The 27,862-nt window shown below is 41.2% G+C and overlaps 1 protein-coding gene and 2 long non-coding RNA genes across 6 annotated transcripts in view; 1 reads left to right on the top strand and 2 right to left on the bottom strand.

Annotated features, from left to right (window-relative positions):
* Stox2 (storkhead box 2) overlaps window positions 1-27,862 on the top strand; it is a 222,609-nt gene that overhangs the window by 85,044 nt on the left and 109,703 nt on the right. The gene's annotated exons all lie outside the window — the stretch shown is intronic.
* On the bottom strand, window positions 7,304-12,377 carry LOC125612891. Its single transcript, XR_007343378.1, has 3 exons — window positions 11,792-12,377; window positions 9,075-9,087; window positions 7,304-7,314 (listed from the first exon to the last, which is right to left on the bottom strand). It is a non-coding gene; the product is annotated as an uncharacterized LOC125612891 (long non-coding RNA).
* Window positions 13,657-27,822, bottom strand: LOC125612889. The gene is made up of 2 exons (XR_007343376.1): window positions 27,539-27,822; window positions 13,657-13,982 (listed from the first exon to the last, which is right to left on the bottom strand). It is a non-coding gene; the product is annotated as an uncharacterized LOC125612889 (long non-coding RNA).

The following is a 27,862-nucleotide window of genomic DNA, read 5'->3' as shown; positions in this document are numbered from 1 at the left end:
TTCTACTGTTTCTTGGGACATGTGTCTTTCTGAGTTCCACTGTGACATGGGACTTGAGAAATATATTTCTAGTTTGAGAAAACTTGACATTAATATATGCACCATGGTACATAGTCATTGGCTGTTAGCTTTTTTGCTGGGGAGGAACACAGAGCATATATTGGGGAGGGTCTTGGAGAATATGTCCTCATCTATAAGGCCACTATTCAGCTTCAGCCTTCACTGCCGTTCAGGAAAAAAAAAGTTCCATGTTATGATATCTGTACAACTTGCCCAATTTTGTAAACACTTTGAGGACCCAAAAAACAAATGAACAAAACCAAACAAACAAAAAACCCAGTTACATGTGGTAAGCCAACCAGTTTTCTGTCTTTGGATCAAAACCATCTCAGTGTTCTCTTTGAGTTCAAAGTTTTGTGAGTTTCTGATTCTTGTAACCTCCTGATCTAGAGAACCTCCTACTCAAAGTGTGGTCCGTGGACCAGCACATCAGCGTCTTCTGTGAGCTTTAGAGAATGAAAAATCTCTGTCTCCTGATTGGACCTGAACGATGTGCATTTTAACAAGATCCCACACATTTCAGGAAAGATCCTGCTAAAATTTTTTAGAATGAGGGACAACTTAAATACCTGCTGCTGTGTTAGTGTGAATCCACTCTTCAGATTAATTCACTGAACAAAAGGACAAATGGGTCAGAATACATGAAGATTAATTCTGATGAAGGCAGAAAATCAAGTCTGTGACTTTTGTTGCAATACACTTTTCCGTTCTCTGCATTGCAGGGCAGGAGGCCTGGAGGCTTTGAGCCTCTGCCTGAGGATAAAGGGTCATTAAATTATTAAGAATTTTAAGCACCTACCAGATGTCACACTTTCACATAATTTTTCTGAAGCCCTGATGGCGGTATTTTGAATTATCACTCAAATTTTTTTAGAATAAAAAACCAATTTGCAGAAAGCTTAAGTAACACTCCAAGGCCACTTGCTCAGAGGGGAAAGAACTGTGATTTGCATCCAGGAGAGCTGAATCCTGGAAGAGTTGTCCAGTACAAACTTCCTTTGCCAAACTTTGCCATGGTTTGGCCTTGCTGGGGACATTTTTTTTTTTTTTTTAGATTCAGTGAACCTGCCTGGTAAAGGTGCCATTTGTAAGATTTCCAAGAATGAGAATGACTAAAACGCAGGCCTCAGACAGCTGCTTCAAGTCTGTGGTTTTATTTTTTGATTGTTTTGGGGAATAGCTATTTCTTAGGTCTTCAGCAGTGGGTTTGCCCACTAAGAAGTGAGAGCAGCCACAAAATCAGAAATATTTGTCACTTCATAAGGACCAATTATCCTGTTTTAACAGTTGTTTCTGCATTTAATCCAGGAAGTTGGTTCCTGATTTTGATTTTGAATTAGAATTGCAGACAATAGTAAATTGGGAACATACAGGCCTTCGCAGTGTTGAAAGGAAAGGGAATGAGTGTGAATTTAAAAAGCATGCTTCATTGTGCACCTTTTAGCAAAAATTTTCCTCAGTAAGGACCTGTTCGGTTTAGTATTTAACATTTCAAAGGATTTTGAAGGACTCTGCCTTCTCAAAAGTTGCCAAAGATTTTAGCTATTGTCATCATTAGGCTTTCAAGGCAGAAACTTTGGGGCTACTTGAATGACAATGATTTTAATCCTAACCTTTGTATTGAGATTAGGAGCACAAAGGCCAGCACTAGGGGGGTAAGCTGTTTCTCTGTTTTGTTTTTCTTTTCCCAAAGAATTACAGTGAAAGCTTTCTTCTTGGAAATGGTTCTTTACTCATTGGTAGATTTGTGAGTGTGTGTGTGTGTATGTGTGTGTGTGTAGGATGATGAAATCTGCACAATGGTGTCTGTCATTTAAAAAAAAAAAAAAAGATAACTGCAGCAGCAAAAGGACTTGGCTCTATACATAAACTCCATGTGCTCACAGTCTTTTTCCAAAACAGATAAAGGGCCATGAAACTCTCCCAAGTTATATATGTCATTATTTGAATGTTGAAAGGGAAGATCTGTGTGTGGGGTGGAGGGGTTGGTGTATATTAGCTACACTATAATGACCTCAGGAAGCTTCCTGCCATCCATCCTGTGCCAAGGGACCTCCTGGGGTCTCACTCTGTCATTCTTCCCCACCCCCATGGACCCTGTGCACAACTGCTCACATACCTTCCTACTCTCAGACAATGTATTGAATGTGGATTTTTTTGCTGCATTGCCCCTAACAGAACAAAAACTCCCCAGAAGCTCCCAGTGGCACTATGGTAGCATCACCGTGGAGGAAACCACAGAATTCCTCGGTGGGTGGCTTCTCAAGTACTTGCACATCCGGCATGAGTTCAGAATGTAGGGGGACAGGGGCAGATGGTTATTATAGCTGTCCCTTGATGTCCACAGGGGAGCGGCTCCACAAACCCCACGGATACCAAAATGTGAGGATGTTCAAATCACTTATGTAAAATGACATAGTGCCAGGTGGGGTGGCACACACCTGTTATTCCAGCAACTTGGGAGGCTGGAGGCAGGAAGACAATGATTTTGAGACCAGCCTCAGCAACTTAGCAAGGCACTTTCTTAATATTAGAAAATTTTTAAAAAGGCTGGGTAGGTAGCTTAGTGGTAGAGCATCCTTGGGTTCAATCTCCAGTACTGGGGTGGCTGGGCGGGGGAATACTTGTAAAATGACAATAGTATTTGCAGATAACCTATACACATTCTCCCGTTTATTTTATTTTTGGGTACCAGGGATTGAACTCAGAGGAACTTAACCACTGAGCCACATCCTCAGCACCTCCCCCCTTTTTTTTTTGTATTTTATTTAGAGACAGGGCCTCACTAAGTTGTTGAGGCTGGCTTTGAACTTAAGATCTTCCTGCTTCAGCCTCCTGAGCCACTGGGATTAAGGGGAGCGCTACCAAACCCAGCTCCTGTTCATTTAAATCATCTCTACATTACTTATATTTCCTAATACAATGTAAATGCCATGTAAATAGTGGTTGTATTGTATTTTTAGGGAATAATGACAAAAAGAGTCTCTACATGTTTAAAGATGCAATTATTATTATTATTATTTGCTTTCCGGCATATTTTCAATCTGCAATTAGATATTTTTGATCTGAGATTGGGAACCCACTGATACAGAGTATTGACTGTAATTTTCTCCTCTAATGTCAACTAAGGTTAGTGAGCCTTGTGCAGCCACAAGTTAAGGTGAGATACACCTTGACTACAGCCTCCGTCGCTGCGACGTTGACTCCCTTGTGTTGTGCGCCTCCTTTCGCCGTTTCTCAATGGGCCGTTGCATATGTCATCTTCCAGGAGAAATCTGGAGTGTAGTTTCAGAAGTCCCAAGTGGTGTAGTTGATTTGCTGCTGACTAGTTGAGGGAAAGACTGGTGCAAACCATATGTCCGGCTTCAGAGGATGCTTGTGGGATGGGAATAGAATGGGGAAAAAAGTGAATAAGAATGACGGATCTTGAGATGAGTGGAGAGGCGTGGAAATGAGGGCTATGGAAAAGTGACAGAAGGACATGGTACAAATAGCACCGAATGGAAAGTCAGAGCCTAGGTCCTAGACCACTTTGTGCTGCTCACTAGCTATATAGCCTGGGAAATGTCATTCTGTGCCTCAATTTCTTTAGCTGTGCACTATGAGTGTTATCTCAGCGACTTAGGAGGCTGGAGGCAGGAGGATCACAATTTTGAGGCCAGCCTCAGCAACCTTAGCGAGACACTTTCTCAATATTAGAAAATAAATAAAAGGCTCAGTATGTAGCTTAATGGTAGGAGCGTAGGGGCACATGGATTTAAAAGTATTTTTTTTTTTTTTTTTTAGTTATTAGACTATTTGGTTCTAATCTAAAGTATCTAGGCATGAAACCTAACAATGAGACAACCAACCAATCCAACCAGCCAAAGATCTTATAGTGGAAAATAAAAACACAGTGCTAATTTTTCAGAGCAATGGAATGATATTGTTAGAATTTTACAAAGAGAATGTCACAGCCAGATCAAGGACAAAGATAATTTTTTCATCTACACGAAATACATTCATAAAAACTGTATTTGGACATCAGGAAAATGGAAGAGATGCATTAAAATATTTAGGTTAGAATTAACTTGGGGGCTGTCTGATAAAATGAGAGATAGGGAGTGAAAGATCATCCAGAAAAGATTGTGGGAGAATGGAATTTGACAATTCTCAGTTATTATCCTCTCCTTTTAAAATGTGAACAACCAACATAACGTTTTAGTGTCTTGTTAAGACAGATAAAGAACATTGGGGGATAGTAGTTACCACTATTTGGTTCAGGATAGGATTTAGTGATTGTTTTCACTTGTGTAGGAGCTTTTAGAGATTTTTTTCTCAAGGAATACCTGTTATGGTTGGAGATTCAAAATTTAGACCATTGCTAGGTGCTGTGGTGCGTGCCTGTGATACCAGCAGCTTGGGAAGGTGAGGCAGGAGGATTTCAAGGTTGAGGCCAATCTCAACAACTTAGTGAGATCCTGACTCTTAAAAAAAAAAAAAGTGGGGGAGAAGCTGGGGTTGTGACTCAGTGGTGAGGTGCCTTTGGGTTCAATTTTCAGTGTAAAAAAAAAAAAACATTGGGTATAACTGTCAACTGCCACCTCATTGGTTGGGTTCTTCATGCTTCAGGTACCAAGTGAAGGAGAGATGATAGAAACAACTGCCAACTGTAATGATGAAGATTGTAGGGTGACACAGGTCTCTGAGATCCTTTCTGCCTCCAGTGAGACTGAAATAATAGTCTTTCCTGAGTTCCAACTACTGTTGAAGTTACCCATAAACTCAGATATTGTACATGAAAGAATGGGTAAGCATCAAAAGGGTAAGAAAGGCTGGGCACAGTGATGCTTGACTGTAATCCCAGCAGCTGGGGAGGCTGAGGCAGGAGGGTCATGAGTTCAAAGCCAACCTCAGCAAAAGTGAGGCACTAAGCAACTCAGTGAGCCCCTGTCTCTAAATAAAATACAAAACAGGGCTGGGGATGTGGCTCAGGGGTCAAGTGCCCCTGAGTTCAATTCCGGGTACCTCCTCCCACTGAAAAAAAAAAGGCAAGAAAATTTTAGATCCAGTCATGGAAACCAAGAAAAAGTGGGGTCAGTGAATTGAAAGGATGTCTCTATGGCATATTTAAACGAAATAGACTCTTGAAAACTAAGTTCAGCATCTATGAATATCCGGTGAACATGGGAAAACCTGTTAATAACATTGAAATCTCTGTTAAAGATGATGTTTAGGCAGAAGTGCACAGAAGCAGTCAATTTTCCTGTGCTTAGTTATGTTTTTCTCATCTCCACTCAAGCCTCTTTCCTACTATGGTTTACATTTTTCATCTGATTAAATTCTCTTTGTGGTATATGAGCCATCATCCATACAGCCTCACAACACCGACAGCTAATGGAAAGAATTGTTATAGATACAGACAACTTTGGGCATTCTCCATTCTAGGGGTGAAACTTAATTTGAACCAACAACTTTAAAAATAACTTATTTCGACTGGTTTGAACTTGAACTGACCTAGAACTGAATTAATTACATGTAATGAGGGTCCCATCTAAAGTGCCATTCTGTAATACACTTTATGACCAAGGGGGCTATGTAAAAAAAGTATGGATAAGTGACAGCTATGAGGATTTCAGGTCTAATGGGCATAAACACAACTCGCTGTTCTGAAAAAATCACAGTGAAAACGTTTGTCTTAAACAGATTTCAGCCTGTTTTATTACTGTCATTATTATTAACAAGGACTTCCAAAATGGAATTGGGGAAACTGAATCCCTGACATGAAATGCCATTCCCTTGATTCCAGTTAGAGGTTTTTCTGTATGTAGAGTTTTCGGTTCATTGATTCTTGACTCAGAATACACATTGATCCTGATGGGTTCCTGAGTGCTGTGTTCCCACTTTTTAAAAGCAATTGTGAAAGAGAAAACAGGGCATTCCCCAGATGTAAAACCGTTTCTCATTTCCAACTGAGTCAGTTAACCTTAGGATATTGTAAGAGTTCAATAAAAAACTAATTTGGTTAAATTCTATCACTTCATCTGTCCTTATTCTGGAGTGTACCTCTGATTGCATGTGCAGGAACAAAGGCAAGACTGCCTGTGTCAGACACGTATCTTTCTTTCAATGTTTAAGTGCAGTGCTTAGTTTTTGTAGTCGAACAAATGCACTGTAGAATTTTAACAGCTGTTAGAATTTACTATGCCTGGGTGCACTTTAAACGGCTTGTCTGACATATTTTGCTTCTTATTTTTAAGTGGGCTTCATATTTCATGGAATCTTATCACTGGAGGAAACCTTGGAAAACTCCCGATCCAATGCCCATAGAGGTTAAGAGACATGCTCAAGTTCTCAAAGCTAACATGTGGCAAAACCAGGGCTGGAGCTCCAATGTCCTAACTCTTGCTCCAGTGTTTTGGATACCTTATTTATGAATAGGATTTAGTAGTATTCTTCATCTCTGTCCAGACTCCTAATTGAAAATTTTCTAGGAAACGCATGTTATTATTGGAGAGTTAAAATTCAGATCATTTTATTTAGCTGTTGCTTTTTTCTTTCCATTATACTAACTTTCTAATATACATAAAAGTAGAGAGAATAGACAGACAAACCAAATCACCGGCTTCAGTGATTTTTCAGTTTATAGTTCATCCTCTGTCATCTGTATCCCCAGCTCCCCTCTTCCCTCAGTTATTTTGAAGTGAACCCAGACATAGTTTTGATTTATAAATATTTCAGTGTATGTCTCTAAAAGACACTTAAAAATAACCACAATACTATTAACCTGATAACCCAAATAAGTTAGCAGTAATTCTATAATGTTATTAAATACCCTATAGTCATTCTTTTTGATCTATTATGAATATTATATGGTCTTTTTATTTTCAAATATGTTTTCCCTTTCAGAGGAGAAACAGACTCTGTCAAGAACGGTGAGTGTTTTAGGTCAATGGAAAGAGAGAGATGCTGTTAAGGACTCTCAATATCACTACTAAAATGAAGCATGGCTTTATACTTGCTAAGGAACTTAATAGACAGTCACTTAATTTGGGAGTGTTCTAATTCTTTCTACCTAAACTAGTAAATTTTATTATGATGTTTTCCTAAGACAGTGTAGTTTTTTCTTATGTATCTCCTTGTTTAAGTATCATCATCTTAAAGAAACTTGTCACTCCAGCAAGGGACAAAGTCAAGGTTACTATTGCTTACTAGTCCTGAATCGATTATTCTTCGCCTTAGCAGGTGCACATGCCCTGTATTCCTGGAGTTCAGCTACCTGGTTTATACTTAGAAACATCTTCCACTCACTGCAGACTCTATCCCAGGGAAGCATTCTAGGGGATGTGGGTTGATTCCTTTGTGAGGCATGGTTGGTAATGCATTTCCCATTTCTCCTACTTCTTTTCAATTTCTTTAGTGATGGAAGCCGAGAACCGATTTTGAATGCACATCACATCCGATTAGTACTCTCAGATTGGCGTGGGATTTTGTCTTGTGGAGTAAAGGGGGCCCAAACAAGGGCTTCATCGCTTGTCTGCTTCATGAGAAAGTGAGGCATTTAGTCAAGCTGGCTAGAATCAGAGAGAAAATGTCTCTTCCTGAAGGAAAAGTTTAGGGGGAGTTGGAACCTGGGAGTGAGAATTGGAAATGGGATTTTCTGGGGAGCCACAGTCATGAAAGTAAACATCCCTATGAATGAGCTGGTGGGGAAGGAACGGGCGCGGTTGGCAGGGTACCCAGAGGACGGCAGGATATTTTGTGGCTCAGGGTGCTGCCTTTCTCATCAGAACCCTGAATGTGGACAGTGAGGGGCCGTGTGATCGGACAGTCATTCATCATCTGCTGGCCTAGTCAGACTGAGTTTCAGAGCAGAGTCCACACCAGTGTCCTGCAGTAGCTGGAGGTCAGGCACGCACCTTTGTGATGCGCTTGCAGTGTTTTCTCCCACGGCCCCATCACATACCCCACCCCCCACCCACCTTTCTCAGTTTGGAAAAAGTCCTCCTCCCTCACCTTTCAGAGTGTTGTTGTGTTTCACCTTTTCTCTCTGCCTTTGGCTGGTCCAAGAGGAAAAGTATTTGAGGAGGGGGGTGGAAATGCCTTTAGTAGCTGATAAATCCTACTTGTAGTTGGAACAGCTGATTTGCAATTAGGAATGAAGACCCCGATGTCCAGAGGCCTGCGTTTTTGTGGTCACCACTGTAGTCCGGGGCCGCCTTGCCATGCTGAGTTATGGTGATTCTAGCTCTGTGCAGGAAGACCAATGAGGATCCTGCATCTGAGGGCTCTGTGCTGGCCAGCTGCCTCACATCTGCTCTGTTAGTGGTGTTGAGGAAGGAAGAGGAAACGCCTCAGCTTCTGGAAGCTAAACAATGTGGACATTCAGCCTGATGGATGAGTCAAATTTCTGCATCTCCCTTGGCCGATGGACCATGTATCCTAGGATCTCTTCTTTAACTATGTTGCTGCTTGGCCTGTGGAGTTGTAGGAACTCCTCCTTTAAAATCTTTGTGTTTTAAATTCGTGGATTACAATTGGCTAGTACCAGATGCCTGAAACCAATAGAGAAATTTAACCCCTTTTCAACCATGTGTACACGGAAAAATGCTTTCAGAATTCTAGTGTCAACATGTCTCTTCTCAGCCCCTGTCATCTGAAACTGCTGGCTAGAGAGAAGGAACTGTTTCCTAGTTCCAGCCTATCTGTCACCAGAGATTAGGGCCCAAGTGACAGGGCGGGCACAGAGGATTCTGGAAGGGAATAGGAATAGGGTGGAGAGGCAGGGATCCTATAGGGTGTGAAGGCTATTTGGCTTGTGGTGGAGTTTCAGATGATTGTCAGGTGGTGTAGACAGATGCAAGGTAAGTAGAGTTGGTTGTCTTGGACCTAAGACATACTTTGTAAATTGAATGTTTCTAGCTGGGGGACTTTTCAATAACACAGATTTTGAGAATGTGACTGCATGCCTGCGAGTCCACTGGGGGCCCTGGGAGATCAAGAGAAGGGGAAAGAAAGCTAACATTTGTACTCACACGTGTAGCCCTTCTTGGCTTTGCTAGTGCACTTCCCAGGTACACAATAAAGAGAGAACCAGGCTAGAGTTAAGTAAGTATTATCAGGGTAAGATACATAGGAAAGGAGAAACAACCATCTTTCTCTCAAATAACCAGTCACCCAGCCCTGCCCCAATCACTGACATCTCACTAGTGAACACTGAACAAATGATCCTTAATATCTGCCCTCATCATCATCACCTCACATCTCCCCCAGCCACTACCTCCTACCAAAGGATCATGCTAAGTTCTTGAAGGGTATGTTCCTGTCCACATTGAGATTCTTTTCCATGGCCGATCAACTCAGGGCCTGCCCTGCACAAGAGTGTCCTAACCAAGAGGACACCATTTGTATCAGGGACATCATGGATTGGTACAGTATAGTCATTGCCACGGTTGTTGGAGAGGTAAAGAAATGTGTCATTAGAAAGGCAACTTTCTTTTCTCCTAATTGTTACAAAGGTCTTGTATGAGTTAATGGAGGCCTTGAATCTACCCACCTTCCCCACTTGGTAATCAGGCATGTTCTACTAATGACTGATTGATGAACTAGTTGTTAGCAGGCACCCTGCTGAGCACTTTACATCCCCGTTCACGTTTATTCTTTACACATTAGGAGACAGTTATTTTTTCCCATTTGACCTTGGAGGGAATAATGGCTTAGCAGGGGTTTTGGACTTTGCCCAAGTTTTGCATCTAATGAGTGTTGGATCCAGGATGTACATCATGCTCCAAAGCTCATACCTCTGTTAACACTGTAGAATGGTAGCCAAATACCTGAGGCCTGTCTGAATCCTCCCATCCCATGGGAGAAAAATATGGTATTGGAGTTGTCCTTTTTTTTTTTTTTGTAATTCTTCTGAGAACTTCATTTTACAAAGGATGAACATTCAAGGCTCTAAGCAAGAATCTCCTTAGCTTCAGCCCTCCCATGAGTACTAGTCCAGGTTGAGTATCTCCAACAGAAATGCTTAGGACCAAAGTATTTTGGATTTCAGAATTTTGGGGGTGGGGTGGGAGGTGCACAGCTACTTGACTATTTACACATGTCATGAGATATCTTAGGGATGGGACCCAAGTCTAACACAAAATTAATTTATACTTTACATACATATTATATGCATAGCACGAAGGTAACTTTATATAATATTTTAAATAATTCTGTGAATGAAACAGATTTTCATAGTGTGGAATTTTCTACTTCTGTCCTCATGTTGGCACTAAAAAGATTTTGGATTTTGGAGGATGTTGGATTGGGGATTTTTGGATTAGGATGCTTACCCTGTGATAGTTCCCATTTATAGTATTTCCTCTTTCTTAGGCATTGTTTTAAGCCGTTCACATGTAGTGTCTTATTGAGCTTTAGGGCTCAGCCTTGAGCCCTGTTGCTATCCCATTTTACAGGTGGGGTTATTGAAATCCAGGGATGCTTACATGGCTGCATTTTACTTGGGCAGGCTGGGCCCACTGTCTTCCTAACATGCCACCTGGATCCCTGGTGTTATGAACCATGCTTCCAATTCCCCCTGGGCTTGAAGGAGCCTTCAAGAGCCCTGACTGCCAGCTTCGAGACAGTGCAGCTTCCCTGGGCCTGCATGCGTTCTCTTGCCTGTTCCTCGCTAATCCTATGGCTACTTCTTATTCTGACTTGCTTATTTCTGGGCCCTGGGGCTTGGCAAGCAAAAGCAGGAGGTTCACATGGCTTTACTGGAATGAGGCAGACTCTTGCTCCTGTTAATGAGCATTAAACATCTGAGTTCTGTCCTCCCCCCACCCCCTGCACTTTAGAAAGTGCCCAAACCACTCAAACCACACAGTCACGCTGGTGGCCATAAGCAGAGCTGATTTTCAGTTGTTCCTTGAGCTCACTGAACTTTGTGTAAAGGAAGGGGGCAAATGGTTCCTTTTTCTGGACCCTAGAAAACAAGCTGGCTCCTTCCTGTGTAAGGGAGGAACAGGTTTACCAAAAAGAAAGATTTGCTTTTATAAACTGTCAAAGAGGTACTTGATGTGTTGTTGGGCTCTGTCTTGCCTGGTCAATTTCTTTCTTTTTTAATGAATCTGGCTTTGCTTTAGGAGTTCGAAAGATTTGAAGAATTGTCTTCAACAACACTGTTATGGTTTGAATGTGACTTTTATCCTCCACAATTGTTGAAGTCCTCAACCTAAATAGCTCAGAATAGCATCTTATCTGGACACAGGGCCCTTGCAGGTGTAATTAGTTAAGATCAAATCGTGCTGGAGTAGGGTGGGCCTTAATCCAATATGATTGTCATCTTTATAAAAGGGGAAATTTGGACACAAATATGCACATAGGGAGAATACCATGTGAAGACAAATATGATAAAGCAGAAGCCAAGGAAGATGAAAGATTGCCAGCAACTTCTGGAAGCCAGGAGAGAGGCAGGGAACAGGTCTCAGAAGGAACCAACCCTACTGACCTTTGGATTTTGATCTCCATCTTACGTTGTTGAAACCATTTGGTGGTTTTGGTTACAGCAGCCCTAGCAAACTAATACAAATACCTTAAATGAATAAACAATAAATACAAACACAGGGTTAACTGAATTTGATGGACTTGAGCCCTTTGCAAAGGTGGTCTTTCCTTTTTTTCTAACATTGCAGCAACTTAGAGGACCTTCACTCTGACAGGATCCTGGCTGGGGACCTTCATCAGGAGCACCTGTCTCTCCCACCTGACTCTTCTCCATGTCTCCTTTCCACTGGGCTGTTGGGCCTTTTCATAAACTCTAAATCCCAGAGACACTGCTCTTTAAAAGCTTCTAATTGCTCTATTTTCCCACCTCTTCCTTTAAATCTTTCCAGTTTGATTAAAAAAAAAAAAGTGTGTGTGTATGTGTGTATGTATATGTATGTATGTGTATGTGTATGTATACACATACATATATACACACACACATATACACATACATATATACACACACACATATACACATACATATATACACACACATATACACATACATACATATCTATCTTCCTTTCATAGTCTGGAAGTGAAATCACTACCCCCTCTCTCACAGAAGAAAATCCACCCTAATTTTAGATTTTGTCCCCTCCCTTAGTCCCTACAGTGCCTTTGCTCTCTGCCTGGCATTTGGATATCATTGTCTTAGGCCTTGCTGCCTTTGCCTGGCCTACTTCTGCCATGTGTTGCTCAAGTCAGAGCTGAGCAAGCCAGGGAAGCAGGGGACTGGAGTAGGCTGAGGCCGGAGGTGACAGTAAGCACGGGTAGGAACCCTAAAGGGGAGGCAGACCAACGTGAGAGACACACGCCAACACAACAAGAGTGGGACATCTGACCAAGAACCAGAGGCAGAGGAGAAGAGAGATGTATGTAGGGGCAGGAAGCCAGATCAGACACCCTCTGGAAATTAGTCTCTGAGATTTTGGAATAAAACCCTGTCACCCCCACCCCTCAATCTCTGGGTTAGTCCTCTCTCTTGTGGCTTTTGGGTTGTGCCTCATCACATTTCTAGGATGTTTTTCCCTGCAGAGAGAGGTAGGGAGCAGCCGGCTGTCTGGCTGGGAGGTGTGATCACGCCCTAGTGAGCTGAGACTAGGTGTGGACTGCAGATTGCGTCCGGCTTGTGTTCTGACGCACGTGCACAGGAGGAAGGTTAGGGCTTGCCCCTTTCCTCTGATGCCAGTTGTCTGTGGCTTGGTGGACTGGAGGGAGCCCTTGGTCTCTTGGGAGTCATGCTCCCTCATTCCCTGTGCAAACTGAGAGAGCAAGAGGGAAGAAATGTCTGGAAAATGCAGGTCCTGCTGGACTTCATGTTCCCATGTTCTTGTTACTGGCAGCATTTGCCGTAGAGATTTTTGTCTTTGTTTTTTGGTAAATGGAGTCATGAGGCCAGTTTGGTATATGTCTTGCCAAAAATTAACCTCTTGCCACAAATGTTTGAGTCTTCATCTTTCTACTCAGGGATGAGAGAAGAGAAGCTAGTTACCCTAACTCACTAATACTTTACATTAAAAAGTCTCTGAAATTAAAATTACTGGTAATTTTTCTTGTCTCCCACTTAGATTTGTTTCTCTTATAAAACAAAACAGATTATCTTGACTGGCTTCTTTTCACTTAAAGTAGGGTGACCTTAAGTTTTAGTTTGCCCAGGAGCATACTGGTTTAAATGTTTTGTTCTAGTGTAATCAATAGCATCCTTTGTACTAAAAAAAAAAAAAAAAAATCCTAGTTGAATAAGTAACGTGGTAACTCTAATTAAAGTTCCAGCAAACTGTTGCTAGGTTTTCTGACCTCCTATGTTTGAAATAAAAATACTGTGGCACCTTTAACATATCATGTGAATAATAATAGGAAGATTTAAGGTTAGTATTCATAAGCTTAATTACTTAAACTGCTAAATATTGAAACAGATTTTAAAAGACTTTCAAATGGTCTTAGCAGAAGTTTTAAAATAATAACATCTCTATATTTTTCATTTTACATTGCCATTGAAAATGTTGTTTATAATTATTGAAGGGTATCACACAAAAGTCCTATCATTGCTGGAGTTAAAGAAGGTTTTTTTTTTTTTGGTTCCTGTTCTGGGACTGAAATCTAGGGCCTCACATATGCTAGGCTAGTGCTCTACCACTGAGCTACATTCCCAGCCCTAAAGAAGTTATTCTTAAATAAAGTCTGGAATTTAAATATTTGGAGCCTTAGTTTTTACAATTACTGTAATTTGATGAAACAGGAAATACTTGAGTTTTGCTTCTTTTTTGATATATGATTTTAATTGTTCAGTATAGCATTTCCTTAAATTGCAGGAAGCCGCGTGTTGGAAAAAGGATCCAGCCTTTAAAATCCATCTGTGTTACAGTGTGGTTTTTCATTGGCTTGGGAAGCAACTCTGTGGTGACCTGCAAACAGAATTGAGAAAAAGAAAACTTTCAAGATTGATTAGTCTGAAGGAGGCGTATGGATTTAACTCTAAATCTCATGCACCATCTGTATAAATGCGCTGGGGAAGGCGTTTTAGTCATCTGGATAAATTTGTCTTCTAGTTTACATGCACATATATTCATAATAATTTATTAACAAGATAACCTAAAAATTGGGGATATTCTAGCAATAGAAAGACTGACATGAACTTCATTCAGACCACATAAACCACAGTGAACAAGAGAAGCTTTAAGTTTAGTTACTGCTCACATTAGGCATGATAGAAATATGGTGGATAGGGCAGAAAAAAAAATCCTGGTCTAGAAATCCTAAGACTGCAATTCTAGTTCTTTGACCTCTGTATGACTTTGGACAAGTTGCTTCTGTCTCAGAACTTTGGGTTTTTCATTTTAAATTCTGAAAATAATCCCTGCCTTCCCTGCTTTGCTTATAAGGCTCAATAAATTGTAAAGTCCTGTGTTTGGTTTTTGTCACTATAATAAATACCTGAGATAATCAACTTATAAATATAAAAGATTTATTTTGGCTCATAGTTTTGGAGCCAAAGGATCAATTGGTTCTGTTGCTTTGGGGCCTGAGCCGAGGTGTCACATCACAGTGAAAGTACATGGTAGAACAAAACCTGGTCACCTCATGGCCAGGAAGGTCACCAGAGGGCATAGGGGCATGCCCTCAATGACCTAAAGACCTCCCCACCTCTTCAAGTTTCCACCACCTCCCAATCCTGCCTCCCTGTTGTCTAAGGCTCCAACACATGGGTCTTTGGGGACATATAAGATCCTAACCACAGAAAGTCCTATGCAAACATAAGGCAATATTTATTTTTCCCTGAGACACAAGAATTCTTACCGATTCGTGGCTGTGCAGGATATTAGAGAAGATGAAGTAGACATAACATTTGTTCCTTTACTATCCTAAATCTACTTTATAAATCCATGGCATCTGATGCCCCTCTGCTAGGAACATAGCACCGAAGGGGGCCTAACACTAGCACATCATGGCACACATTTATCAAGGCTCTACTGGAGTTTTGAGATGAAACTCACTTCACTGCTTCTGCTGCCAGGTGGGGTCTGCACAAGCTGTAGGCCTCTGTAGTCGAGAAATGTTGCAACTCTTAATGGCAGGCCATGCCCCCGACCCCGGCAGCTCACTATCAATTTCTTCTTCTTTCAGAGTTCTTGTCTCATGAATTTGAAGAATGAAATCCACAGACCAGGAGGAGTGAGTGTAAGAGTAGGATCTATTGAAGAATAGACACAGGACCAGAAAAACCCATAGCAGGTTTTCTTCCGCGCAGTGTGCTAGTCTGAGGGTTTATGAGCACCTGGGTCACTGCTATTGGTTTAAACTTAATGCCAATAAGGGTTTGTAAACATGCTATTAGTCCAAATTTATGCTAATTAGAATTTGGAAATACTAACACTATTGGCCAACTCCCCAGTCCTGACTTCTAGTCAGGTGTCACACTTCTGTTTTGTCTCAGCAGGTCAGGAATGGGAGGTGAAGGCTGTCTAGTGGTCTGTGCTTGCAGGTTCTGGGCTGCTGTGCTGCAGGTAGCAGGCTTTTGCAGCAGGTGTGTTTACCACATCTAGGCCTGGCCACAGAAGGATGACAGGCCGTAGCACCTTGGCTTGCAGCACCTCAGGACCGCTAGGCCTGCATGGTGGGATCCACGCATGTTGCAGGCCGCGCTTGCTGCCCCCAGCCACTCCAACCCACCCAGGCGGCCATTCCACCTCTCCATTGCTCTGCTGCCTCTTCTCCGCAAGGCCTAGTAGGCCAGCTGCCAGGCTTTGCAGCCTGGGAGCCATGTCACTATTTTTTGAAATGCACCAGGCATAAAATGATTAATTATGTGACATCTTCCCTGGCCATCCCATTTTGAATCACAAATGGCATTATTTTCAGTCTTAGGCAGTGGTGTTGCTTTCTTCCATCACACATATTACCATTGTATACTCTATACAACTTGCTAAGTAATGGCTTTAATGGGCTCCTCCCATTAGAGTGGACTCCTTCATGATGGAGGATTTTGTTCTTGTGGTTGTTTATAGAGTTTTGCTTTTAAATTTTTGTTTTCCAGTACTTATAACCATAGCAGGTGCCCTGTGAACATTAGATCAATAAACTAAACAGCCTTTGTTCTTGAGGAGATCATGAGCCAGGAGGAGGGCAGGCAGATATTTTTCTATGGCATTACCTTGTGCACCGAGATAATAGGAAGAGCATTTATTGTTGTATAAGCAAATCAAGGACTTTTAATTGCAGGGAAATAGGAGTGCAAAGAAAGGAAGATGGAAAATCTTTGGAGAACTGACCTTATTTTATGTCTTGGAGGATAAATGAGGGTTTTTGAGGAAACCCAGGAGGCACTAAGCATCCCATGTAAACAGGGCAGCTTCCAAGAAGGCTTGAGATGGGAAATGATAACTGTTGAGGAATGGACATTGCTTGGTGCTTTTATACATTGCAGCAAGTGCCCAAGATGATTCTTTGGGGCATAGGGGGATGATGTGAGAACTTTATTTGTAGTGATTTTTTTTAAAATAAAACTAGAAAATAAATGGAAGCCTTAAAAATTGATACCAGAATGGATGCTGGGTGGGTCAGTTTTGTGGCTGCATGTTCCACAGGGGAGTCTGGCAGTATCACTAGGTGGAGGCGATTTCTGTGTGGTCCAAATGCTGTGTTTTACTTTAGCATATTTCTTCCTAATGCACTTTATCTGCTCATTAAATGGGATTTGCAGCTCCCATAATTTTCATGATTTTGTAATGAGTGGGAGAGTAACCATGAAAAAATACTTTCTACCACACAAAAGTCCACTAATGTGGCAAAGTACGTTAAGGCCCTATTCAAATAAGATACACATCATTTACAAGGATGACAGCTACATTTTTGTGTACTTGCCTGCAGTCTGGCTGGGCACAAATCACAAGCCGCCACAAAGCACCTGTATCTTCAAACAGGAAACTTTATTGCCCGAACTCCACCAGCACTCCACGCACACTCCCAGGGAACTCTCCCGAACGCCACCCATGCGGCTCCTCCAGCAACACACCACACACCAACCAGAACTCTCCCCGGGAACTCTCCGGGAACACCACCTGGCTGCGCTTGCACTCACTCTCGGAACCCCGTGAGAACTCAATGGGAACTCCAGGGCGCCCAACCAAGGCAGCAAGAGCCATCCTATTACTGGACAGTAAAAGTCTAATATATAATTGAACCAATCCAACATCATCTTAATGGCTCATCTCTCAACCATTACTTCTGGCAAAATGCCAGGGGCCATTCCGACTCGGCTGTGGCTCTCAGCATGTACTGTTTTGAATACAAACAAATTGGTACTGTCATGATCATCTGAGGAACCCAGCTTTGTGATGTTAGGTAGAGTTTGGGGGTCAATAGAAGGAGTGGTGTGAAGAAGTTCATGAAGATGTCATGGTGACGGTGCCCTTCTACCTCCTGAAGTTTGACAGTAGAAGCAAAAGTTAACCACTTGTTATTTACACTGTAAGCCTGAGATGCACATGGAAAATTTAAAAATGTACTTAATGGATTGTTAAAATTGTCAGCCATGTAAATCAGGCAACTTAATTTCTACTCCCCCGCCCCCAACTTGTCAAGTTTGGTGACTCCAATCAAGTATTGTTTCATTCAGAGGCTTATTGAATTTCATGAGAAGAAACCTGGTATTTATCTACTTGGGGTTTAGATAGACATGGGGTTTGTTGTCTGGGTGAGAGGCCCTCCTTGCTCCTGACTTTTTTAATGATCATATTTTGGTGTGATCTTTGTCTGTTTGAAGGCTGATGAGTATAACTTTAGATTTGAAATATAGTGGCAGCACATGCTAATTTGTAAAGACAGTGCTTTTGACGGAGACAGTTTGAAAGGCTGGTTGCAAAATTCAACTTATGGGCCACACACTGAGAACATAGTGGACTGGCTTCTTTCAGTTAGGTGAACAGCCAGATTATGGATTCTTCTTATTTTACTTATTTTAGCTGTTTTGATGAGAGGCATGAAAGCTTGATAAAAGAGCCTTTTGGATGTTTTCTCAAAGAGGAGGCATAGATTTTATTAAATACCAGCATATGCAGAATAAATACAGATTCTGCTGCTCACATCTGGTAGCAAGGTTTATTGAGCAGAAGTAAGTGGCTTCATTGTGCCCAGCCTTGTCAGAGAAGACGCTTTGGTGTTTCCCAGTATCCCCAACGGTGTTCACACGTGACTTCTCCCTGAGACTTCTCCAGGCTAGTTAATATAAAAACTGAAATATAAAAACTGATCTTGGCCTTAAACTGTTGATGAACCCAGTGACTGATTCTGAAGTTCCATTCTTTTAATTGAAATGCTTGTTTTGAAGGAAGCATTTTAACAAATAAATTAGGTATATGATTACATGTAGTTTGTCATATATTTTGTTGCAATTTTTAATATTTTCATTTTGTAGCATGGTCTGATTTCATTGAAATTTGTGTTACTTTTTGTGTTGTCTTTGGTAAGCAGAGCTGGTTTTCTGTTTAGGGGCTCCCTCTCCTAGCCCAGTGCCTTGGCTCAGGCCTTTAGGACATAGGAAGGTGACAGAAACACACAGTATGGTGACAGATTGAGTGGAGTGATGGGCATGGGCTGCATGGAGCAAGAGCAGTAAGGGACAGGAGCAGTGGGGATGGTTCCTGGGTTCTTGTCTGGGAAGACTGGATGGTGGGAACGTACTAATCACCACGTCTGGAAACGTGTGCCAAGACCCAGAGGCTGGAAGAGTGACAGGAAGGTGATGAATTTAGTGTAATGAGCAGCTTGAGCTTGATGGTTCATGGAGTATTCAGGGAAGACACACAATTGACAGAAGGAAATAAGGACATGGGGATCCAGGGGAAAGGTCTGGAATGGTGAGAAATATTTGGAAATCATCCACTAACAGACATTAAAACAAATCAGTGGATGTTGTCAAATTCAATGGATTGCAAATGGGAAGAAAGGGTGATTGGAGGTGAAACTGAGAACACCTGTACTAAATGTAATCAAAAATAGGAGAGCTAAGTGGAGTTTTAAGAGGAGAGAGTGGAGATGAGCATCAAGCAAGAAACCAAAAGAGGACCCAAGTTCTGAATGGACTTGGCAATGGTCAGATTCTCAGTTCTGTTTACAAGAGGAAAAATGTTAGTATATGTAATTAGGAATTACTTAACACTGAGAAGTACTGTGAGGACAAGGGCCATAGTAGGTAGCATGAATGAGAAGTATTAGAGAGTTCAGGAAAAGAGAGATCAAAATTAAAAAGACTTCCCAGTTTCTATGTGTGGGGTCACCTGTCCATCAAGACTGGCGACCTCTATGACCTGTGTCCTCCCCGACCCTGCCCTTGCCCCAGTGTGCTCAGCAGGCTGTAACTTGGCCATGCTTCCTGTCCACTCTTCTCCATTCTATGGCTGGAATTCAAATCCAGACTCGCCTCATTTGTTGTACCACTTTGTTTTCTGTGTTATTTTCCACACTGTGGCTTGGTAACTTTTTCTTAAACAGCTCTATTGAGGCACAAATTTCATGACAGTTATCATAAAACTCATCCTTTTTGAAGTGTACAGTTTGATGTATTTTAATAGATTTATGCAATTGGGCATCCATCATCAAAATTCAGTTTTACAGCATTTGCTCCAAACCCAGAGTTCCTTTGTGCCTGTATGCAGCCAGTTCTCACTGGATTAAAAATTTAACTGCATGTCCAATTATGTCCCTCCTTTGCCTAGTAGTCAGTGTACCCCCTTTCCTTTTGCATTATGCTCTGGTGAAGGCCTCAATGTGAGAAACAATAATATTATAAAATAAGTGCCTCCTGAGACTTTAGAAGCCATTAAGAGATGATGGGCTGGTTTTGCTATGCAAAACAAAGCAAGCAATTCCTTTCTTCCTGCCTGTGGCAAGCTCCAGGTCAGAGCAGAGGTGGGCACAGCCTACTTAGCATATGGTGCCCCAAAGTGATGAGACCTCAGGTGGCTGGAGAAAGCCTCACGTGGTGGTGTGCAGGTGTCCCCAATTGGCTTCCATCCTTTCACTGTTCCTCATCCTTTTTTCCCTCTTGCTATTCTTATTCCAGAAAAGCCGCATTTGAATTTTACAAGGTGTCCTAGATACTGTCCCACGCACCACACCCCTGTGCTCTGCTGTTTTCCATGCCAAGCCCTGGTGTAGGGAAATCTGGGTCATCACTGAAGCGTGTCGTGAGGGGACCTTCTTGCCCTATGCAGAGGGGAGCAGGGGACTGTCCTGCACCCAACATAGTTGTACATCTTCAGCCCTGGAAAGGGTAAGGCCTGGACCAGAAGTTCAGCTTTGGGTACATGGATGATTCCAGGCTGTGCAGAGAACTGCTTCCTCTTCTTCAGGTCACAGGTCACAGCAGGTCATAGGTCACAGGACAAGATACCCTTACAGTTATCTTTATGCATCTGGAAATGTTATAAGGTTCAGAATGGACCAGCAAAAGTACAAATGGTCCCATTTACAAATAGGCAGTTAGGATTTGATCAAATGTGAAGTGAGGTTTGAGCCAGGTCTTTAAAATAAATTTAATAATGAAGATTTGGCTTTAATTCAGCTTTAACAATTATTGGTTTATTAAATAAGAGGATGATGCATTTGAAAATGCAACATTTGCTAATGTATTTAGTATCAAATTGAAAGAGCAATAATGTCGGTGTCTATAAAGTTTTTTTTAAAAAAAGACTTAAAACATTTTTCTATGGGTCTTTTAAAAACTCATTTTCTAGTAACATTTGGGTGGAACCTGACCATGTCAGTGTGCCTTTGAGCTTCTCTTTTGTATTTATGATCTGATATTAGGCTTTGTTTTTAAATATAATAAAGGAAGGAACGTGTGCCCCTCCCCCACCCTCCGTGTGTGCAAGTAAGGCTCAAAGAACGATTCAAAAACTCATCCTCTGTACCATGCTCATACAAAGCCACTTCTTGACTGTGACCTTGTTGTTTGAACTCTATTCTTATTAAGTGCATTTGCATCATTGTGCAATCAGCCCCATCCATCTCCAGAACTTTTTCTTCTTCCCAAACCAATGCTCTGTAACCATTATCCCTGTCTCTGGCACCTGGTGGGCCTCTTTCTCCTTTGCTTCTCTGAATTTGGCTACTCTGGGATCCTCCTATAAGTGAACTCATACATTTGTCCATTTGGGACCAGTTTATTTCACTTAGCAGAATGGCTTGAAGGTTCCTCCATGTTATAGCATATGTCAGAATTTCCTTCCTTTTGAAGGCTGAATATTGTTCCATTTTATACTTGTGTAAGTACTTGTGTGTGAGTACTTGTGTGTGAGTGTGTGTGTGTGTGTGTGTGTGTGTGAGTGTATGTGTGTGTGTTGCTGGGGATGGAACCCAGGGCCTCATGCATTCTAGGCAAGCACTCTACCACTGAGCTACGTCCAGCCCTATACCACTTTTTCTTGATCCATTTATCCATCAGTGGACACTTGGGGTAGTTTTCACTTTTCTAGATTCTTCTTGATCCCTACTGAATGCCATGGCTCCGGAGCACACTCCTGCTGGCCTGCGTTTTATTTTCTTCTTTCTTGTTCTAAGCTAAGTTTATGGAGGCCGTGTCTTTAAGCTCTCTGACTTAGCAGCACCCTGGTGTTAGTGGCAACATCCAGGCACATCACTGGGACTTCGCCTGTTTAGTTATGTGATATGAACACGGTTCATGGGTAACCCGAAGGATCTAGAAAAGATTCAGAGTTTTTAAATGCACTTTTTCCTCTTAGAGCTCAATTAGCATTTGGGGGGCTAGGTTTCCAATATACACCAACATTCAAAAGCTCAGAGAGGTCTGGCAGGCCTGTTTTAAATAAAATATTTTCCAAACTTACTTGACAATAAACTCTCTTTTCAAATCACAGCTGTGAAGAAGCCTTGGACAAGCATTCCCTGCAGCACAGCTTTGAGAGATGCAGAACTAAATGCACACGTGGGGGTCCACAGGAGGAGAGAACATCTTCTGGGAAAGACCATAAAGTGCTGGAGCTTTCTGATGAAGTTCTAACTAGGAGTTGCCAAAAACATCTTTCAAATGTGCCCGAGGGACAAAGCCTTGGTCACTACCTTACTGCCTTAGGAGGGCATATGTAGGTGAACATGAATATACGGGTGTAGATATTCATCTTGTAAGAAATCCCCCCCCCCCTCCGTGTTCCATCTTACAAGCCTCTGAAAGCCTCCTTCAGGGACGGGCTCTTTTTCTGATGTCCTCTGTTTCATAACCTAGGCCACACAACCACCTTACACCAAGGTGTGTATGTGTATTTTTTTTAAACTTGTTACTCAGTGTATTTATAAAATTAAACTGCTAGTATTTTTTTGTAATTCATGTTCCAGGAAGAAGCAGAAAGATAAATTATTATCAGATTTAGGACTCTGATTTTTATTCAAGAAATATTTGAATCACAAAGTTCCATGCTTATGTAAATGCATACACACTTATTCCTCTTCGCATGCTGAAGTCATGTTACTACATCAAAGCCATGCTTTGCCAGAGAAGAGGCCAGGGGCAGTTTGGTTTCAGTTTCAATGGAATGTACATGAAATTCCAATTTGATGAATTTAATGCACTAATGGAAGTTGCTAATATTGTATCCATGACCTTCCTTATATCTATGCTGCTATGTGTTTGGAAGGTTCTGGACTGAGATTGATCTTCTCTGGGATACATGTTCAGGACCAGTTCTGTTACCTCTTACATTTATATGTTTACATTTATTTATTTTTTACTCAAATCAACCTTAAAAAAATTACTTCAGTAGTTCAGTTTCTCTCTGATTTAATTTAATCTACAGTTTGTAGTCAGTGTGGACTTTTAATTGTTGGAGGTGGGGAATTCTATATACAGCAAAGGTTGTTTACAGATACTTAGACCATTAATTAATGTTCAGTATACAAATGGTTCAAATTCAAATATCAAGCTTTGCTTTACTTGCTAGCTTTCTGTTACTATAAGAAAATACCTGAAATATTAACTTAAAAAGAACAAAAGGGTTTTTTTTGGGGGGGCTCACAGTTTTAGAGGTTTCTAAAATCTGCTTATTTTTTAAATAAGAAAAATAGAAACAATAACTCTTACAGTTTTGACTTTGAAAAGCATTTGATCAACTCAAATTGAAGATTAAATTCCCTTTACTCAACCATTAGTTTTATTTAGAAACACAATGAAATACATTCCCTTGAATACTTAATTACATCTGTACATTTGATGTATTTTTTTTAGGGGGGGGAGAGAGAGAGAGAGAATTTTTAAAATATTTATTTTAAATAATAAATATTAAAAATTAATATTTATTATTTAAATAATAAATATTAAAATAAATAACTAAATTTATTTAGTTTTTGGTGGACACAACATTTTTATTTTATTTTTTTATGTGGTGCTGAGGATCGAACCCTGCGCGCCCCATGCATGCCAGGGGAGCGCGCTACCGCTTGAGCCATATCCCCAGCCCTGATGTATTTAATTTTTTAAAAGTTGTTATTTTTATCAAGGTAAATACACACAATTAACTTATAATTTTAACTATTTTAAGGATATAGTTTAGCAAAATGAAATAAATCCAGAACATCAGCATCTGTCACCACCATCCATCTTCATAATTGTTTCATCTTGTAAGATTAATACTTTCTACTCATTGACTCCCCACTAGCCCTTCCCCCAGTCCTAACAAACATCATTCTCCTCCGAGTCTCATAATTTTGACTATTCTGAGTTTTCATATATGTGGAATCATACACTATTAGTTTTTTTTTTTTAATATATACTTGGAGACATTTAACCACTGAGCCATATCTCCAGCCCTTTTTATTTTTATTTTGTAAATTTATTTTGGGACAGGGTTTCACTAAGTTGCTTAGGGCCTTGCTAAGTTGCTGAGGCTGGTCTTGATCTTGTAATCCTCCTGTCTTAGCCTACTAAGTCACTGGGATTTCGGGCCTGCATATTTGTCTTTTTTTTAAATATTTTTAAAAATTTTTTAGTTGTAGTTGGACCCAAGGCCTTTATTTATTTTATTTTTATATGGTGCTGAGGATCGAACCCAGAGTCTCCCATGTGCTAGGTGAGTGCTCTACCGCCGAGCCACAATCTCAGCCCACCTAATTGTCTTTTTGTGACTTTTTTTAATATTTATTTTTTAGGTGTAGATGGACACAACACAATGCCTTTATTTTTATTGTGGTGCTGAGGATCGAACCCAGGTTCTGCCCGTGCTAGGGGGGCGTTCTACAGCTGAGCCACAACCCCAGCACTTTTTTGTGACTTTTTTCACTTAGCATAATGTCCTCAGGGTTCATCCATGTTGTAGCATGTGTCAGAATCTCCTTCCTTTTGAAGGCCGAATGATATTCCATTGAATATGTATACTGCATTTTATTTATCCATCCATTGATAAATACTTGGATTGCTTCCACATTTTAGCTGTTGTGAAGAATGCAGTTATGAACATTGATGTATAAATATCTCTTTGACACCTTGCTTTCAGTTTTTTTTCCACTGTTGTTTTCTGTGTTATTGTTGACAGTCGCCATCCTAATGGGTGTGAGGTGGTACTTTATTATAGCTTTAATCTGCATTTCTCTAATGATAAGTGATTCTGAGCATTTTTTATGTGCTTTTTCGCCATTTGTGTATCTTCTTTGCAGAAATATCTTCTCAAGTTCTTTGCCATTTTGGAATTGGGTTATTGCATATTTGTTGCTGTGTTAAATTTTAGGCTTCCTGTATATATTCCAGATATCCATCCTTTATTATATTTATGATTGGCAAATATTTTCTTCCATTCTGTGTCTTGCCTTTTTTTCTCTGTTTCTAATGTCTTTTGATGCATACAATTTCAAAATTTTCATTAAGTCCAGTTCATCTGGTTTTTCAAGTCATACTCTTACACATTTAATTTTTAAAAGGCAGTTGATGTATCTGGGAAGGCTTCAACCCAAATCTTCCTCTGTGCTTCACAGGCATTCCTTAGTCACCCCCAGGTATTGCTAGCCCCTGGAGCAATAACTATGAATAAAATAAGAACAAAGAGCAACAATCACTAGAGCAAACTCTTAGGCTCATGGAGTTTACATTTTATTATCCCTTAAATTCATTCAACTGTTACAAACTTCATAAAGTTTTAAGTGAAGAGAATTTCAAAGTTAAAATTCTTACCCCTTTCAATCGAACATTACGACTCTAAAGTCAATAACACAAATGAATTAGAATCGCAAAGCAAATCTTTCATTAGTGTTGCTAATATGTTTGATATATAAATACCATATACACAGATTGTTCTTAAGCCTGATTCAAGAATATTATTCTATAAAATCAATTTGTTTTATCATTTCTTTATTTAATGCTAAACTTTTCTATTACTGAATACTGGGATTGCAAAACTGAATGTGCTTGATGGACACTTAATGTCCCACATACATGACTGGCTCAGGTAGACGGAGAGAGATGAGGATGTGGGGGTTACAAATGACCAAAGTGAATCTTTTCCACATAACAGATGGACACAATAAGTTTTAACAGTGGCTACACATGTCCAGTCTCTTCAGATAGGGCTCATTTCACAATATACTATTTGCCAGATGAAAACCTTCTATTCATAACCATTCAAAATATCTGATTCAATGAATAAATTACCTAACTGCCCTTCCTCTCCTACTTTACCCTCTGATGTGATTTAACAAAACAGCATATGACTGTCAAATTCTCCTGTGTCAGGTTGTTTGGCCTTGACCACTGGATGATATGGCTGTCCTACTAGGTCTGCTTTCAAAAGTGGCTCAATGAAGCTGTAGCCCTCCTCCCCAAATATCCATCAACCCACCCCCAGTTTTTCATATGAACAAGTTAATATTTTTTCAATTTCAAGTCAAATGTGATTCAAACTTACTTTCTGGGAAATTCCTAGCTGATTCCTCCCTTCAAACAGACCCCCTTCTCTAAGCCCTTTCTATATAGAAATTCTAAAACTATTGCTGTTTCTTTGCTTTAAACTCTTTGGTGGTTCACATTACACCAGGAACAGAGTACAAACCTCTAACATGGCTTGCAAGTCCTTGCATGATCTGGCTCTCCCCTCCCTCATGACTTCATTCACTCCAATTCCAGCCACACTGGCCCTCTTTCATTTCTTCCAACAGAAGCTGACTCTTTCCAACCTCAGGGCCTTTGCATGGGCTGTTCCCATGTTTTCAAACATCATTTCCCAAACTCTTTGCTTAGGTAGCTCCTTATGCTGTAGGTATCATCAGCTCAACCATAATTTCCCATAGAGGTCATTTTTTTTTCTTCACAGAACTTATTGTATCTCTCAGCACTCATCACGGTGCTAGCTAGCATATACAAGAGTCAAGAATTATTTGTTCAATGAATGAATATCACAGTTGCCAAAGGTATCACCATTTGCCTTAAATCAAACTATTATAGTCATTCATGTAACCATTTTTGATTCATGGGAGGTACTTACTGTTGAATAGAGATCTCTAAAGGTCAGTATCTTCTGCATTCATTAATACAATTATTTTTATTTTCCTTTTGGTTCTTTACACATTTAGCCTATAGCTTCTAAAGCGGTAGTCTTTAGGCTCTTAGCAGTTCTTTTACTTTAAAGGAGACTTTTAGCAAAATTCTAACTTAAAAAAAATGTCACTAAGCATTAGCTGATTGGTTTACAGTTGGTAATAAATACTGATTAGTGTAAATATAAGATCCATAAGAGACTTAGTGGTCATTTATTTACCCCTGGTATCCCAAGGGAGAGATCATACTGGCCGCAGATTACAGAGGGCAGCCTTGGCATACTGAACGATGGACGCTCTAGTTCTAGATTCTGTAATGCCTCTGCCTGGTTTTCCAAGAATCTTGTTTCTCTCCCAAAGAATTCAACCCTTGGAACAGCACCAGATTGTGCTAGAACTTCCTGAACATTAACCATTTAAAATCTGCTGGCGTTTCCACGGTTATCAGCCTAAAGAGCATATCCCTAGATTTAATATCCCTGTCCCCTGTCTTTGCATCTTGGCACCTGTGACTGTGACACAACAGCATAAAAAAGATTTTGAACGTTGCGTTGTCACAGGTGGAAAAAGAATGCCCAAACGTGAAATAAAATACAGTGTTAAAAGGGAAAATATTTATTTTTGTTGTCTACAGCTCGAAAGCATTTTTTTTTTTGAAAGCCAAATAGGGGCGGTCTGGAAAAAATGGCAGTAGGCGGATCGTGGTTGGGGTTCGCAGCAATGTGGCCAGGCGCCTTTAACTCGGCGTGACCTCGGCGTCCCGGGCCCAGCGCCCCGGCCCGGGCGGCGCATCGCCCCCTCCTCCCCTCGCGCGCCGCGCGCATTGTTGTCCTATAGCGATTGGTTGTTGGGCCAGAAACAGCTGTGCAGAGCCGTGGGTGTGCAGGGGCTGTGGACCTGAGTGCAGCCCAGGCGGCTGGCAGTGACTTACGCCGGGGATCCCGGGGGGGAGAGAGAGGGAGCCGAGGCCACTTGCACTGCGTTTCCCGGCGGCGTCCACCCAGGCCTGCGCGTCTGCCGCGGTCGGAGGAGCTCGCGCTGGCGCCCCCTCCCTCTGGCTCTGGCTCACTTCGGGGTTGGCGCAGGTGGGCAAGGCAGGGCACCGCAGCTCTCCGGTTCCCACGAAGCCTCGCTTTCTCGGCCAGGGGGAGGGACCATCCTAAAAATATGTAAATATCCAAGCGCTGTCTTAGGCTGGGGCGCCAGCCGAAGGTAGAGACGGAGTGGTCGGCGTCTCTCAAGGCACACAAGGGGA

The sequence above is a fragment of the Marmota marmota genome, unplaced genomic scaffold (assembly GCF_001458135.2).
Source record: "Marmota marmota marmota unplaced genomic scaffold, marMar, whole genome shotgun sequence".
In the NCBI taxonomy this organism is placed as follows: Eukaryota; Metazoa; Chordata; class Mammalia; order Rodentia; family Sciuridae; genus Marmota; species Marmota marmota.
Note: the sequence above shows the minus strand (reverse complement) of the source record. Positions and strands in the feature narration are given on the sequence as shown.